Source organism: Dermacentor albipictus, chromosome 4 (assembly GCF_038994185.2).
Source record: "Dermacentor albipictus isolate Rhodes 1998 colony chromosome 4, USDA_Dalb.pri_finalv2, whole genome shotgun sequence".
Lineage (NCBI taxonomy): Eukaryota > Metazoa > Arthropoda > Arachnida > Ixodida > Ixodidae > Dermacentor > Dermacentor albipictus.
The window spans coordinates 40,027,511-40,043,012 of record NC_091824.1 but is presented as its reverse complement, the minus strand read 5'-3'; positions in this window follow the sequence as shown (position 1 = coordinate 40,043,012).

The following is a 15,502-nucleotide window of genomic DNA, read 5'->3' as shown; positions in this document are numbered from 1 at the left end:
TTTGCCTTCTCTCGCCGTTCTCTCCATTTTGGAGGCAATACAGCCTTGTGTGTAGGCAGTAGGCGCTTTTCTCTGGCCGTGTGCGAGGTGAGCGTAGTTCGAATTATCCGTGAGGGAACCTTCTCGCGTTCGAATTAACGGACTTTTTTATACATAGACTTCTGTGGAGCTTGGCCGGACCAAATCGTACAGTTCGAATTATCCATAAATTCGAATTATTGAAGTTCGAATTAACGAGCTTTCACTGTAAATGTAAGCTAACCTGTGCAAGTTGGCTGGTCCGCACTCATAGCACAGAAGTGTTCCACGACATCAATGTTTTGTCGGCACTGGAATGGCGCTAGGGCCTTAAAGGGAAAGCGCTGTTCCGAAACAGAACGTAGACTTCACACAGTTCTCCATATTAACGCGATAGCGTTAAGGAGCTCGTGTCGCAGAAAAGCCGGTGTCGTCGGCGTCGGTGTCGGCGTCGGCGTTTGCGGCGTTGACCGTGAGCGATAAATCACGGCAGGCGCTTCATAAATAAAAAGCAACTTCCAAGATTGGCCCGGTGGGAATCGAACCAGGGTCTCCGGAGTGTGAGACGGAGACGCTACCACTCAGCCACGAGTTCGATGCTTCCAAACGGTGCAAACGCGCCTCTAGTGAATGCGCTGTTGCCTTCGAAACGAGCCGTGGAAAGTTATACTGCGGTGTATATCGGTAATTATGAACATGTAACGTACAGAAGTCACAATTACACGAGTTGCGAAGTGCGTTTCCGCTGCATTTCTTCTGCGCTTTCCGCACACGCAGAGCCATCTTGCGGCAAACACAGAAGACCCCCTCCTCTCAATGTACGGCGCTGCCCCGACAGGAGGCGCGCCGCGCGCGCATTGGGACCGCTGCCAGGCGCGTCGCGCGACTCCCTCTCCCCTGACGACGCTTCGCCGTGCTCCCGGTATCAAGCGCCGTTCCTTTCTTTAGATTACTATCTATCTCTCTGCCCGTGCCGATCACGACGTTTGACTGGCGTAGATCATTTCCCCTCCGAGACACCGAGTTCTTTGGTTCGTTCCGTTCGCTCAGGCGCACATTTCGTTGCCGCGCCGAACGCTGCGTTGCTCGACGCTCACCGCGTGATAGGTGGGCGCTAAGTCCGATGCGGGGCGCATCGTAAGTGATCGCTGTGCCGTAGCGCATTGTCTTATACCCCTTGGCGGGTCGACGGGAACGCTGTCGCGTCCCACTCTTGAAGGCGAAGCTTAAGCGTCCTCCAATTTTTTTTTTGAGATAGCGGTTTGCGGGATCTAGCAATACACAAAATTTCGAACACAGCTGTGCCTCTAGTTTATCAATCCGGTGTTCTATCTTCTTTTGCATTCGCCGGGCTGTCCTTATATCCTCAATTGACTTAGTACGTCCGTAACTTCTTTCAGCATGAGGGCGAATCGCACGAAGCCACTCCAATCACAGGTCGAATTCAGAGTGCCTTGGAGAACATGTGAGTGTGCGCGCGGCCGTCTGTGCCATTTCCTTGATAGCTTGTTGAAGTCCACAAGAGATGCCTTTGTCCCGGTTATATAGTAAGCTGTGCCATCCACGACCTTTAACACCAAGTGGCCTATATAACGAACGATTTTGGAGGCCCCAAGCACCTGTTTATAAACGCGTTCAAGTGTATTCAGTTATTGCACGCTTTCGAGTAACAACCAATTTTAGAACATACTCAACTGTTCTGGATTTATTAATGTTATTTTCACAGCTACACGTGTTGCATCATCTTCTGTCTCAAGCCTTGATCTACTGACAACAAAGATCGAAGCCAGTGTATTTCAATGTGAAAAAATAGAATCAGTTGCATTGATCATTGTCCAGTATTTATGTGTTGTTCCTACAAGATAAAAGCCAAGGATACTTCTCGAGAACCGTACATGATCCAATTTATATCAAACGAAGGTATATAATCTTCTAAGAAGAACATTAGCGAATATGACTAGTCTTTTCTTTTTTAACATAACTAATGTGAAGGAAGTATATAAAAGATTTATTGCTATATTTGTACAGGTATACGCCGGACATTGGTTTACGTATTCTTTTTGATAAAGTCATTTGCTTGAACGGAAAATGTCTGGACATGTATTACGTATTATTTTTGATAATTTTACTTGATTGAACGGAGACACCATCTCTCACTAATATCACATGGATGGTTCAAAAATGAACTTTATAACATATTCTTGAATTTAATAGTGCCGACTGATCTGATAGAATTTTAATGAATTTGGAACAAGTTGAATCGGGAACTCAGGCAAGCTAAGACGGCTAATTACGCAAAAATGTTTGCTGAAAGTGCAAGTCAGTCACCTGACTTGGTGTGGCGGTCAATTAATAATGTTCCTGGTCGTGGAAAGCGGGACGTCACACCGGCAAAAATCTCCGATGACAGGCTTGAACTTTCTTGTAAAGAGCATGCAGATCACCTGAACAATCGTTCCCTTAATGCTGGCACTCAGGAAGCACATCTTCATTGGCAGACTCAGTCGTAACTACAATAGGAAATAAATATCCTCATAGCATTTTTTCTTGCACCCAGAGATGAACAAGAACTTTACGCGACATTTGTGAATCTAAAAAACAGTCACCAACTCAGAAGCCAATTCTCAGCTATTGGTAGATTCGATTTCGCCTGCCATCTGCTAGTCACCTGGTTAGCTCATATGGTAGAGCGGTTGCCCTGGAAAGGCGGTGGTCCCGCGTCCGAGTCCCGAATCAGGATAATTTTTCTTCAACTGCGAAGCATTCTTTTCGAGAAACCCTTATGGGTTTTCTTTGTAGCACTTAGCTACGTTTGGGTGGATGTCTCATTTTCCCTTTAATAATTACTTATCTCCACCTTGCGGGTTTCCGCGCAACTATTAGGTCAGCCTCTAGTATAGTTGGTGTTCTCGCTTGTTGTCGATATATTAATAATAATAATAATATTTGGGGTTTTACGTGCCAAAACCACTTTCTGATTATGAGACACGCCGTAGTGGAGGACTCCGGAAATTTTGACCACCTGGGGTTCTTTAACGTGCACCTAAATCTAAGCACACGGGTGTTTTCGCATTTCGCCCCCATCGAAATGCGGCCGCCGTGGCCGGGATTCGATCCCGCGACCTCGTGCTCAGCAGCCCAACACCATAGCCACTGAGCAACCACGGCGGGTGTCGATATATTGTACCCACGAAGATGGAACTACAAATATGCGGCGTCCTTTTCTTGTCTCACATAAATTACTGCAGCTGGCGAAGGGCTACCAAGAAAAACACCTAATATATTAAAACTTCATACGTTACAGAGGAAACTCATATGGCATGTTGTTAATCTAGATTACCTCTCATCAACGCAATTTACGTGTCGGGATTATAATATTATTAGAGTAGAAAACATGTACGTTCTTCGCATTCTGCGATGCTGTTACTTCTGTTCTAATTCTTCTAAACAGTTTATTAAAGATACTGCACGTCTAAATACCAGAGAGGTTACCTCACGAACAAGTAGCGCTGATGACTGGCTCGTTCAAAGATTTCGCAATACTTACAAATTCCAAGCGGTTCAATACCATTTGCCGTGATTCTAAATACAGCCATATAAGCAACTTCTCGCTCAATTAATTGCGTTTTTTTTTTGTAAATATGAAACAATCTTGCTGTGCTGAGAGACTAAAAACTTATCTTTTTTCTGCGGGTAGCTTTTTCACTTTACTATACGTTGTATAGCACAAAACACATAGCAAGAAAATTGACATTGTATAAGTATATTATTTGTGTAATATTTCGTTCTTTTCAATCATGGCTCTTTTTATGGTTGTATCTCAACCTTTTACTATTTATTTTCTGGTGTCTATGCCTTTTTTTCCAGAGACATGTAATTGAATATGATGTACTGACGTAATTTTTTCATTTCATTTATTTTGCGTATTCGTATTAGGAAATGGTAAACATTTCGTTCTGTATTTTACGATATTATGTATTATACCTTTCAGTTATTCTTGTTGTAGTCCCAACTGCCTTGTAAAGGCGCCTAGTAAAGGGTTCATTGGCCTAGTCGAACTATCCATAACAGCTTTTATCCAAAGAACCTCTCCAGAACATTTTCTTTCTGGGAAATAAAATGATTTGATTTGATTTGATAGAAAGCCTCAGAAGACTTAATGAATATGGCGTAAACTTGAAAACCTAAATTGAGAGATTGGCACGCATCATGGGCAAGCTTATATAATTGAGTGATGGTACTTAAGTCATCTACAAAAAACCATGCTGACAGGGATATAAAATCTCTTTAGCTTCTAGGAACTCCACAATATCTTTATAGTTTGCATTCTTTGGAAGCTTGCTGCATTGAGAGGCTAACGAAATCGGTGCGAAGTTAGAAAGGTCGTGTTTACCTCCAGGCTTATGCAATGGGATCTTTATTTCTATTTTACAGGTTGAAGGAATAGATGATGTCAGCAAGGATCTCTGAAAAATCACTGTGAGAAACTTACTAAACCAAGTGGCATACCGAAGCAAAAAGGGATTGGTAGTGTTATCATAACCACAGCATATTTACGACCTATGCTAAGAAACACACTTAAGACGCCTCGCGTAGCATAATTATATCAATAATTGAACAGTCACACTTACTGTTCAAAGGAGTAATTTCGATATTCTGTTGCTGAAAACGCTCAAGGTCAGTGACTATTAAAAGTCGTAGCAATTACGTTTGGATGACTAGTGCATACATCAGCAATCGTAAACGTAGCAGATGTTTTGGAAGGCGAAATTCGGCCCCTGTATTATAATTTATTCTTAGTAACTTGGAAAGTGAGAAAGCAGTAATTTTTTGCCGCCGATATTTATATATATATATATATATATATATATATATATATATATATATATATATATATATATATATATATATATATATATATATATATATATAGAGAGAGAGAGAGAGAGAGAGAGAGAGAGAGAGATCAAAGGCGAAGTCTAGGACAAGGCATGTCGTTACTATCAGATGTCGTTTTCTCAAAAGACTACGCACAGCAATATCGTTTGCTGGTTTATCTGTCGTCGGTTTGTATCGCTCGTTGCCCAAGGCGTTAAACCTTTCCAGGAAAACTGCTAATCCCCGGCTGGAGCTCGCACCGTCACGCGCTGCAGCCATTTTCTTTTTCTTTTTTTTTCACGCTCCAGCAAGCTTAACGGCGCCCCGAAGACAATCAAGACGTTCTCTGTGCACCGACCGTCGCTTTCACAACTGCGGCGAAAAAAAGGCGACTTTTGGCGCGCACGTACACGCGTGCGCACGGGCCAGGGCTCGTTTTGCGTCATAAAACACCCGCTCACGATTCACGTGGATTTAACGGCCTCTTCGGCGCCCGTTCGGGCATGCGGGCTGGGCGAATTCTCGCGACGGTCGTATACATGCAGCCTGGCAAACGCGCATGTCTTCACACCCCGCGATATACGAGGCAACGCCGCAGCACGGACGCCCACAGTTGAGCGGAGCCGTCGATTGTGGCGCCTTTATTCTGTTCGCCAATCAGCCCGTTCTCGAACTCGAAGGCGCGCCTTGAAACGCGAGACCGTCATTAAAAGTCTGCATGAGCCAGCGAGCGTCGGCAGGGCTCGAGAAATCGCCTCCGTCTCCTCGCATCCGCTAATGTCTGCGCAGGATTTTCACCGAGCCGGAGCCTTTCTGGAAGTATATAACAAAAAACGTAGGCGTTACTGCTCCCTCGATAAGGACTGTAAAACGGTGGGCGCTCAAGTGTTGTAAGCGCAAGTGCGCGTCACGCGGTAACTCGAACCACGCAGGGTGCAGCGACCTCAGCGTCGTTCGTTTATGTTCGTGCGTTTGCTCAATTTTTATTTCATTTGTTAGCGAAAGCAGCTCGACCTCACCTGTAGTGTTGCATGTCAGTGAAAAAAAGAGGAAGACAACGTATTGAATGAGATGTACAGCGGTTCGGCTGTATGGCATGTAGCCTATCGTGCTTTTTGGAAGCTTTAAAAGCAGTAGCTAAAGAAATAACACACGGAATGAACTGCATTTGCAAGATAGGAACAATAACGCAGACCTGATGCTAATTACTACAGTATGTTTAAGGAAAGCATCCCGAATTCAAGTAGACATCGCCTTCGTAAGGCCGGATGCACAGGCAGTCCTGGTCAGCAGTCCATGCGCCTCACAGCTGAATCCGTGATCTGTAGCGGAAATTTAGTGCAAAGATCAGATCAATCTTGCAAATTGCAGAACAGTCGCCAGAATGGATTTAGAAACTTGTCGCCTCTATCTGATTGTACGCAGGCTACATGTGGCGATTTTCGTGGCTGAACTTAAATTAAGCTGCAGTTTGTACTCTCTATATATAAGCGAATTTGGTTACTAAAAGCATGGTCGCATCTGTAATTCCCACACTACATGTCACAGAAAAATACGGGCGCAAAAAAATTTGCCGTCTGGCCAGAAGTGAGCAGCGTTGACCACAGTAACAAGGTTTAGCAAACACTTGATGCTCCCCGACTGTTCTAAAACTATACTGGTTTATTACAACGCAGCACGCAAGGCAACTTCTGCTGGAAAAAATAGTGGCCTGGTAGGTGTCAGACGTTTCATAAAATTTCTTGGATGCTTAAACTTCTCCCCCAGGAGTAGAACGCGATAGGATTCAAAGATCCCGACTGCTTGTCACACTTCCCGTTAACGGCAGCTTTCTTGCGGCTGCGCGGAGGCGAGCGCCATCTAGATGATGTTGTTGCAATGTATAATGAATGGTAGAAACGCTGGAAAAAGGGTTTGTATTTGAGTTTCTGCATAACATCATCATTTTTTCTGGTATATTCAAGTTACAATCCAATGCAATCTTGTCTTTAGGTTGTGTTTAGGTTGGACATTACGATTTGTCTGACGAATTCTGCTTTGAGGAATTCAAATATTTGAGTAAAGCCTTTGTGCCATGAGGAGGGCCTGCGTGGTTATGGTTCGGAACGATTTTTCTCGCGGCAGGACGTCCGACAGCGACACCACATCAGATTTTTGGTGACACGGGGCCCTTAACGCTTTCGCGTTAAAACGGAGTGGTGAGGGGCGTCGCCTGTGGCTTCGACCTCGATGGTGTATGACATGAGACCAACGGGATACCGTCCGTCTCTCGAAATATTACGTCAGTGAAATATTAGGTGTAGTTAGCTTGACCTTTACTTTTTGTTCCACTCAGATCAGAGTACACAGACTTCAGCTCAGCAGTAACGCTAGAGTGTGCTTGTAGCGTTCGTGCACACACACACACCACTCAGGGCCGCAGCAGGAGGCCCAAACGCTGTCCTGACGGTACCACGACCAAGCCCAATGAGCACAGCGTTCACTTCGCTGCGTCGTTTTTGTAGCCAAACGCACTCCGCATCCCTGAAAACCCCTTTAAATCACCGCGCGCGAGCCTCGCATCCGTGCACGTTAGCGGTACAGCACGATGGCAGTAGTGGCGTCGACGGCAGCAGAAGTTCACCTAGAGCGTGTGTATTATTGGTATCGCAATAAAGTGACTGCTGTGACTGAAATGAATAAAACTGCCATGATTATTTGTGGTCCGTGGACTTTGGTACAGCGACAGCAACTATAAATGCAGACTTATTGCACGCAGTGTTGCGCATATCTTGTTGAATGTTCCGAAATCTCGTGATTTCATTACCTTTCGGCCCTGATGGTGTCAGTTGATGACACTATGGAAAACGTGGCGCATAATTCATGAAACCGAGTGAAAAAAGATAACGCTCTAAAAACAGAGTTCCCGGAAGTCTCTTTGAGGGAATATCTGCTTGTTCCATACTTCACTCTCTTTTGCTCCCCCCAACAGGGTTTCTTACTTCAGCACAAGGGAGTGCTTCCGCAGAGTGTAATACTCTCGCCACAAGGGTAATTGTACCCACTCAGACCGAGTGCTTCTACTCCTCCAAATGGAGTGTTTCTACTCCCTCAAGTAGAGTACTTGTACTCCTCACAATCTTGCGCACGTGAGGAAGACGCGTCTTGCTGTACAGCCGCATCGCCAACGCTCGGCTCGGCTCTGCTCGCGCTGTCGTCTGGCATCTTTTTCGACGGTACTTCGGGCTGCCTCGCCGTTGCCGGTCGCTGTGCCATTTGCATAAGTAGCCGCTAATAAACCTCTTCTCACGCATCAAATTTCTTGTCATATATGGTAGCTTTTTATTCCGCCTTACGGTATGAACGCTACACTTCTGAGGACAAGCTTGCATATTGCATGATCAATTATTGTGACTGCTTGAATGTAGTATAGTATGGCTACTAGATGCTAGTATAGTCATACTATTGTAACAAAACTATTGTTGAATTGTTGTAAGGAAGTCACCAACAGTATGTGGAGTTCGTAATTGTACCTCGCGCTGCATGCTCTTCGGCAGTCCCAATATAATTAGAGGTACGAGCGACGAGTCCAATAACGTGGGGTCAGCAATATGTAGCAGCCTTCTCTTCTCAAAAAAGTATTCTACCAGAGTGCCGGAATTATATTTGAAAGTTATAGCGCTGTCCCAGCTCTAGAGCTTATTGTCAGAAAAAGACCTGAAAAGACTGTCTCTCCACTCAGCCCACGTCCGGTGCGCTCTTTGGGTGATTCTCAAGTCATGCCAGGTTTTTACTATGCCTCCTAGGTACAAGCGTATATTCATAACCTTGTGAAGGTCATGTCGCCAACCATATTGGTCGCATGCGTACTCATAAAATCTCAGCCAAGCTTCTGCGTTTGCAGGTGACGAACCATCGTAAACATCCGGTTTTACCGGTTCCAAAGACGGGCTCCAAGAATGCTGGAGTACGTTTTTCGTCACAAGCTCTAGTACTTGTTGTTGGTGTTGCCTGTTTCTCTGCTCGAGTTCCCTTATATGATGAAAAATTTCTTGTACTCTCTCATACATTCGGCCTTGGTCACTCATGCTGGTCGTACACGGTTACGTTGTACCCCCGTTAGCAAAAGATCGTTCGTGAACGTTTTGAACAAGAGATCAGTGTTCACCCGCAACAGCCAACCGTCCTGCATGGAAAAGGTTTGCCACACTCGTGTGTCTGCAACCATCCGCGCAGATTTCCATAACGTCCAGGCAAATGGCCCTCGGTGAAGCGAAGCGGATGAGGTGCACAACACAGGTTCGAATCCTGTTGACTGCGCCAAATTGGTAATAAAACTGAGATACGTCAATATGAAACGGTAGCCATCTTTGTTTATTCTCACTTCTTCTTCCTCTCCTGCCCCCACATTTCCTCTTCTTCTTCTCCCTTACAACTATACTACTAGTATTGCATGGCTTCACATGTGAGCACCAATAAGATGTGAGGATTATGATGCATCAAAGGCGACATAAGCATAAGTATAGGCGGGGCAGTGCACGAAAAAGACAACTAAGCAAATCATAAAGGGGGAAAAGCACCATCCTGTTTTACGGATCCCTTCCTGGCCCATGGATTTTCCATGGCGCTATGCATATACTATGCATATTCAACATATTGAGGTTCTGGTAGCCTTTCCGATTTTCACAGCTCTTACGGGTAGCGGCAAGTAATAAAATCACATGCAGTTATCGCAACGATTGGCATTTTCTATTGACATCCAGACGCAGCGTGCTTGCTTAGTCCGCTGCCAATCGCGCCGGCTAAACGTCGCGACGACTTCCAGGCAATAGCATATCATATACACAGAATGTGCAGGTAGGTCAGATTTCATTTACCGTGGAGGATATTTTGCTATATGCAAGGGATGACGAACGACTGTCTTGTTTTTGCGGCGGTGCAAGATGGCTGACACACAATCTCCCTTGGATGGCCTTCGCTTCTGAGAGCTGGATGGATCAGCTTTCTGTGGTGCTGTGCAGTTCCTTGTTGTTGTGCGCGCGCGCCATGGGGCAAGTCCGAGTGAAAAACTAGAGTGCTGGCTCCCCTTCTATTGCACCACAGAGAAAGAATTCGCACTTTGGCTGCCTTTTATCTTAGAAGTAAAACGATGCGCTCTTTGCTCAGCGTGCGTGAGTGATACATCGCCATGTTCAGGGCCAGCCTCCTACTATTGAAGCAGGAGCTTACGCTACGTTTTCTTGTCTATTACCGCAGGAGTTCAACAGGCATTCTACTCTCTCTCGGAAGGACAGAGTGAAAAGAACATTTCACTGACTCCTTGCTGATGGAGTGAACAATGCATTTCACTCCACTAAATATTTTGCGACAGTATAACAATGCTTTTGAGAGTAAATTGGCCCCTTTACTCCTGTGGTACCCTCCCTAGTTTTTTAAGGGAAGCTTTCGAAGCGAAGCCAATGTAGTCTTGAGGCAATTGCCAGAACTTTAGGTTGAAAGGGAAAGCAGAGGCATTTTCTTGGGGAAAATAGAAGACAAAAAATCAATGGTAGCGGCAACACTCCGTTTCATTTCAGGACGTCGTCAGTGCCAAACAACTGGGGAGGCGGCTTGACAATTTCAGTGCCCATAGAAAATGGGTTGAAATATGTTGACAAATATGAGCAAAGTGCTTTTCGTGGCTGATATAATACCTCATTTTGCGGTGTACGAATTTCACACCATCAGGGCCCGGTGTTTGTGAAATCGAGATTGATACTAGTTACTTCGTTTTCTTTCCTATATTTCCTCGAATTGCTGTCTAAAATGATAGCACGCGTTTTCGTTGCTCATCGGCACAACTACTTGTTCGGAACGGTTCAGTGGCTAAAAATGGAATATAACCTCCAGTTACGTCACGTGCATGTAGATTATTCATAAATAAAAATATATTACAGCAGAACTCATCTCACGAAGACTGTCGATGATAGTGTGAACAGCAATAGGACGTGGGACAGAATCCTGGCCACGGCAGCTGCATTTCAAAGGGGGCCAAAATTCAAGAACATCCGTGTGTACCGTTATACATTGGGTGCATGTTAAGGAACCCCAGGTGTTCGAAATTAATCTGGAGTCCCCTACTATGGCGTGCCTCATAATGTGATATTGGTTTTGGCCCGTAAACCCCGAAAAATTAATTAATCAGTCAATGAAAACGAGAAAAGGCTCATTGAAAACTGGCGCACAACCTGTTCGCTGAATGAAAAAGAAAGAGGAGATCGCTTCGAGGAGCTTGGCCTACGAATATCAGGCACTTGACGCGCAATGCTATTTATTACAGCAGGCTTCAACAATTCTGATGAGCTTAATTCTTTTTATTCCATACCTCTATATTTCTTTGTCTGAATAATACAACTGTCAACATAACATTCGATGAAACTGAAATTCAACGTTTTCAGTCCCTGCAACGTAGAATATAATAAAGATGTAGATTTTTCAAAGCATACCCAATCCGTTTATTCACAACCGTCAATCCTTTGTGTCGTCATTTGACGCCATATCCAGTACTTTCCTAAAACTGTAAAATTTCAATTTTATTCTTCTTGTGTCTTGCTTTTGAAAGCTTCTTCAACTTAAATATGTCACGCAAGAAAATTTCTGCCTCAACAAAAACATCAGGGCCGGAAAGGTTAAACCCAGTGAGAAATATATCTTGAATACCCTCTAGCTCAAAGTTCCTATAACAAAGTTGCTAAATAGCATTGGAATGGCCTCTCTACTTCTTCAAATACAGGTGAATGCGCAGCTTCTTTTTTTGCATATAATTGTGTTCTCCCTGAATTCCTCTACAGTGGTCATCATCGGCTCATCATTCTATCTACGAAGTTTGCGCGAGATGGGCCATTATTTTCGCCTTGTTTATATTTACAAGTGTACATGCTTATCTTTCTTCGGTGACCGCTTTTCACCGGCTAACAAATGTTCAATGTTATCCCTTGGCGCGCGACGAACCTGTACGAATCGGAAGTATTTCTAATGTTATCGCTGGTTCTACCCCTTGCCTGTTGCCACCAAAACTTTTGCAATCCGAAAAAACACGTCGATAGGAGCGATTTGGATGTAACGTTCGACGACCCGTCTATAAAAGCCGACGCGCCTGAACCGCTCAGATTTCTGCGATCGCCGAATTTGCCGCCACTTTCGTTGTCTTTCGAGTGTCAATTACTCGTGTGGGCACACGTTCCCCCAATAAAAAAGTTAAGTTTTGTAGTTCACATTTTCGCTGTACTGTGTCCTTCGCCGTCCCTACAAGGTAGGTCTACAGGGTGACCATTTTAAAGTTCTGTGGAATTTTAAAAAATCACATCTGGCAGATACCTAAATTCTTGTCCTTGAGCTGCGCTATTCGAAGAGGCGAATGTTGTTAGCACGAGAAATGGAAACACATATTGAAGAAATTAACAAAATCCCTAATTAAATTCTACATTACCTTACGGCACATGTTACAAATTACAAATTGTAATCGGTGAGACTGCATGACGTATCCACTTGAAATTCATTTCCAGGGTGACACTAGCTTCGATATATTTGCCAAAGTATAACACGAAACACATGGGCCTTCCAGTTACTTTTGTGCTTAAATGCATAAAAAAAGCAGTTTGTTAAAGAAGCAAATGGAATACCAGTCCATTTTTACGGCAAGTCTCCATTTTTAGGGCATATGTCCATACTGCAAATTCATTCCAAGTGGATACGCCTTGCAAACTCGCCGACTACATTTCATAATTTGTAATATGTGCTGCAAAATAATCAATTCCGAATATGATTAGTGGTTTTTGTTAACTAGATGAATATGTGTTTCGATTGCTCTAGCAAATAATGACCGCCTCTCCAAATAATGAAGTTCAATGTCTATAATTATGTTATCTGCTACACGCTATTCTTTAAAAAATCCATAGAACTTAGACTTGATCAACCTGTATATCGGTTCTTGCACAATTTGTGGCAATATTCCATAGGCACGGTGCAAGCCACAAGAAACGCTCGGCCCTCTAATGCCTTAAATTTATGGCCACGTTTCAGAAAACCGACAAGTTCATTCAACATGTTTCTCTTGTCACCGGACTTCAATGCCGAGACAGGTAATTTTAACCTATGGGAAGGGTAGCCCCACCTGATTTCCTACACCTCAACTGCTACCGCAGTAAACGAGTCAATAGGTATGTACACTGCTGTTTTGATTCAGTTACAATAACGGATTGCGAGCGCCTCACGCGGTACATGCAAGCATCAACACAGCTGTGTGTTCCGTTTCTTTTTTTCTCAAGAAAGACACCAGAAGCTGTGTTCAAAGGTTTCTTTGGGCCAATCCAGCAATTCACTCACTGTGTACATTGCTACAGTGGTATACTCCAGTACGATGCTCTGCAGCAACCCGCGCAGACCTCGATAGGCTGACATTGATGTTGATGCACCGCTCATTAATTAACTCTGATTGATATGGTTTAACGTTTAAGACACTCCCAGTCTTTTTCCCAATAATGCATGGGGGTAATGTTTTGTAGAAGGGCTATGAGAGGCAACGTATAGTTAAAAGTTTCGGGTAATTTTTGACCATCTGGGGTTCGTTAACGGGCTCTCCCAAAGCCCAGTATTTGAGCTTTTCTGCATTCCACCCGCATCAGAACCAGGCCGATGCACCCGGGAATGAGCACTCACATTTGGTGTTTGGTAGCAGAATGGGATGACCACTGAGCCACTGCGATTGTGTGTGATCATTCTCGCAGACAAAAAACGCACACATTTCCACGAGGAACGGCAGCACATAAAAGTTGACATACTTGAAACATGACGTAACCTAAGGACTAGTAGGCTCATTATTCAGAGCCATATCCCAAAAACCCACAAACTTACCTAAAGAAATAATATGTAGCGAAACACTGAGGGAGTCGAGCCTCAGAGCACAGCATTATGCTGCTGAACACGAAGTCATGGGTGCGATTCCCGTTTGCGTAGGCCAGATTACGGTGGGGGTAGAACGCAACAAAACGCGCACGCTTTAGGTATACAGGCGCGTTCACACTGAGACATTCGGCGTTTGGAGTGGCGCGGAACCCAGTTCGGCGGCGGCGAGATCTGCCGGAATAGCCCCTTCCATGCCGATCACTCCCAGACTGATTTTTGCGGCAGCTGCCACCGGGTTCCCACACCACGGACCAATCGGAGCGCCATCATTATACAAAAGACTAGCGCAAAATAGCAGGGGCTCAGACAGAGAAGAGGATAGGACGAGCGCGTCCTGTCGTCTTCTCTGTCTGTGTCCCTGCTATTTTGCGCTAGTCTTTTGAATAATGATGACACACCAACTATCCCAACTTTCTACCTCAATCGGAGCGCGACTCCGCAATTCGGAAGATGGCAGCCAAGCCCGACGCGCTCGTCAGATCGTAGTCTTCGAACGCGTCGCGACATCGGAAATACTCATCGAATTGGTGGGTTACCACCCCAGGGCCCGCACACTCTCAAGTTCAACAAATGGCTACAGAGGGCGAAAAGATCGACCGCGCGTCGCTGGTAATGAAACCAGCATAGTACAATCACTTCGCGATGCTTACGTTAGTTCCAATATTTCCCGCTAGAGGCGCCGTAATAAGCTCAATTTTATTTTACAGACTTTCTCTTACAACAACAGAAGCATTTTTATTACATAAGAAAGAAGGCGAAATTCTCATTGCTAATTAGATATTGCACAATTCATTAGCGGGTTTATTGTTTCTTTGTCACTATCAAAGCAAATAGCGTTCAGCATCATCCATCTTTCACGTGACCTCTGGCCTGGATTTAAACTTTTGACCGGTATTTTCGAGTGCACAGAGGCACGGGTTCATTCGTTCATACACTTTGCTTCTTTGTTGCTAAAACTAGTTCATTGCGCTTCGATATCTCGTGTTATTTAACTAGGGGAGAAGTGACGTGTTTGCAAGCGGACATGGAAGCCCGAAAACTAGGCTTCGGTCCTGAGCCATTCGGAGAACGTCTGCATCGAAACGAGAGCTGGATTCTGCTGCGGCTGACAACGGCAATAACGGTGAGTCGTTTAATACCGCTGCTTGAATCGTTATATAATATTCGTCTCATTACCTTACAGGCGGAAACACGTTAACGAACTAGATCCTGCATTACATATGGACAGTCAGGATCCTCCGTTGCTGTTTCCTACATAAACCTTTACTTCCGAGGCTGTCGTTTTCCATACACAATCAGAAAAGAAAGAGAGAGCGATATCGGAACGCGCGTCGAATTTTTCATCTTATTGTAGCCGTGGCCAGAGGTGGCTGAGTAGCCTTATCAGTATACATATAAAACAATTTTTCGAGTCCGCCAGGAATTTCTTTTGTCCACAACACCGAATAATCCATTGGTAAAATGAAGTGAAAATACAGAATTTCATGTACTAAACAGTTGCAAGCACAATCATTCGCCCATATTTCGTACTTGTTGGTAGCAAATGATCTTGCTGTTCAGTTTGGTTTACCGCAGGGCATTTATTTGTTTCAGCAGGGAAGTGGTGCATCACGTTCGTTGTAAAGGACGGCCCAGTTGAGGTGCAAGTTTTGCCAGCCAGTTGCGACAGTGGCGTCAACTTTCC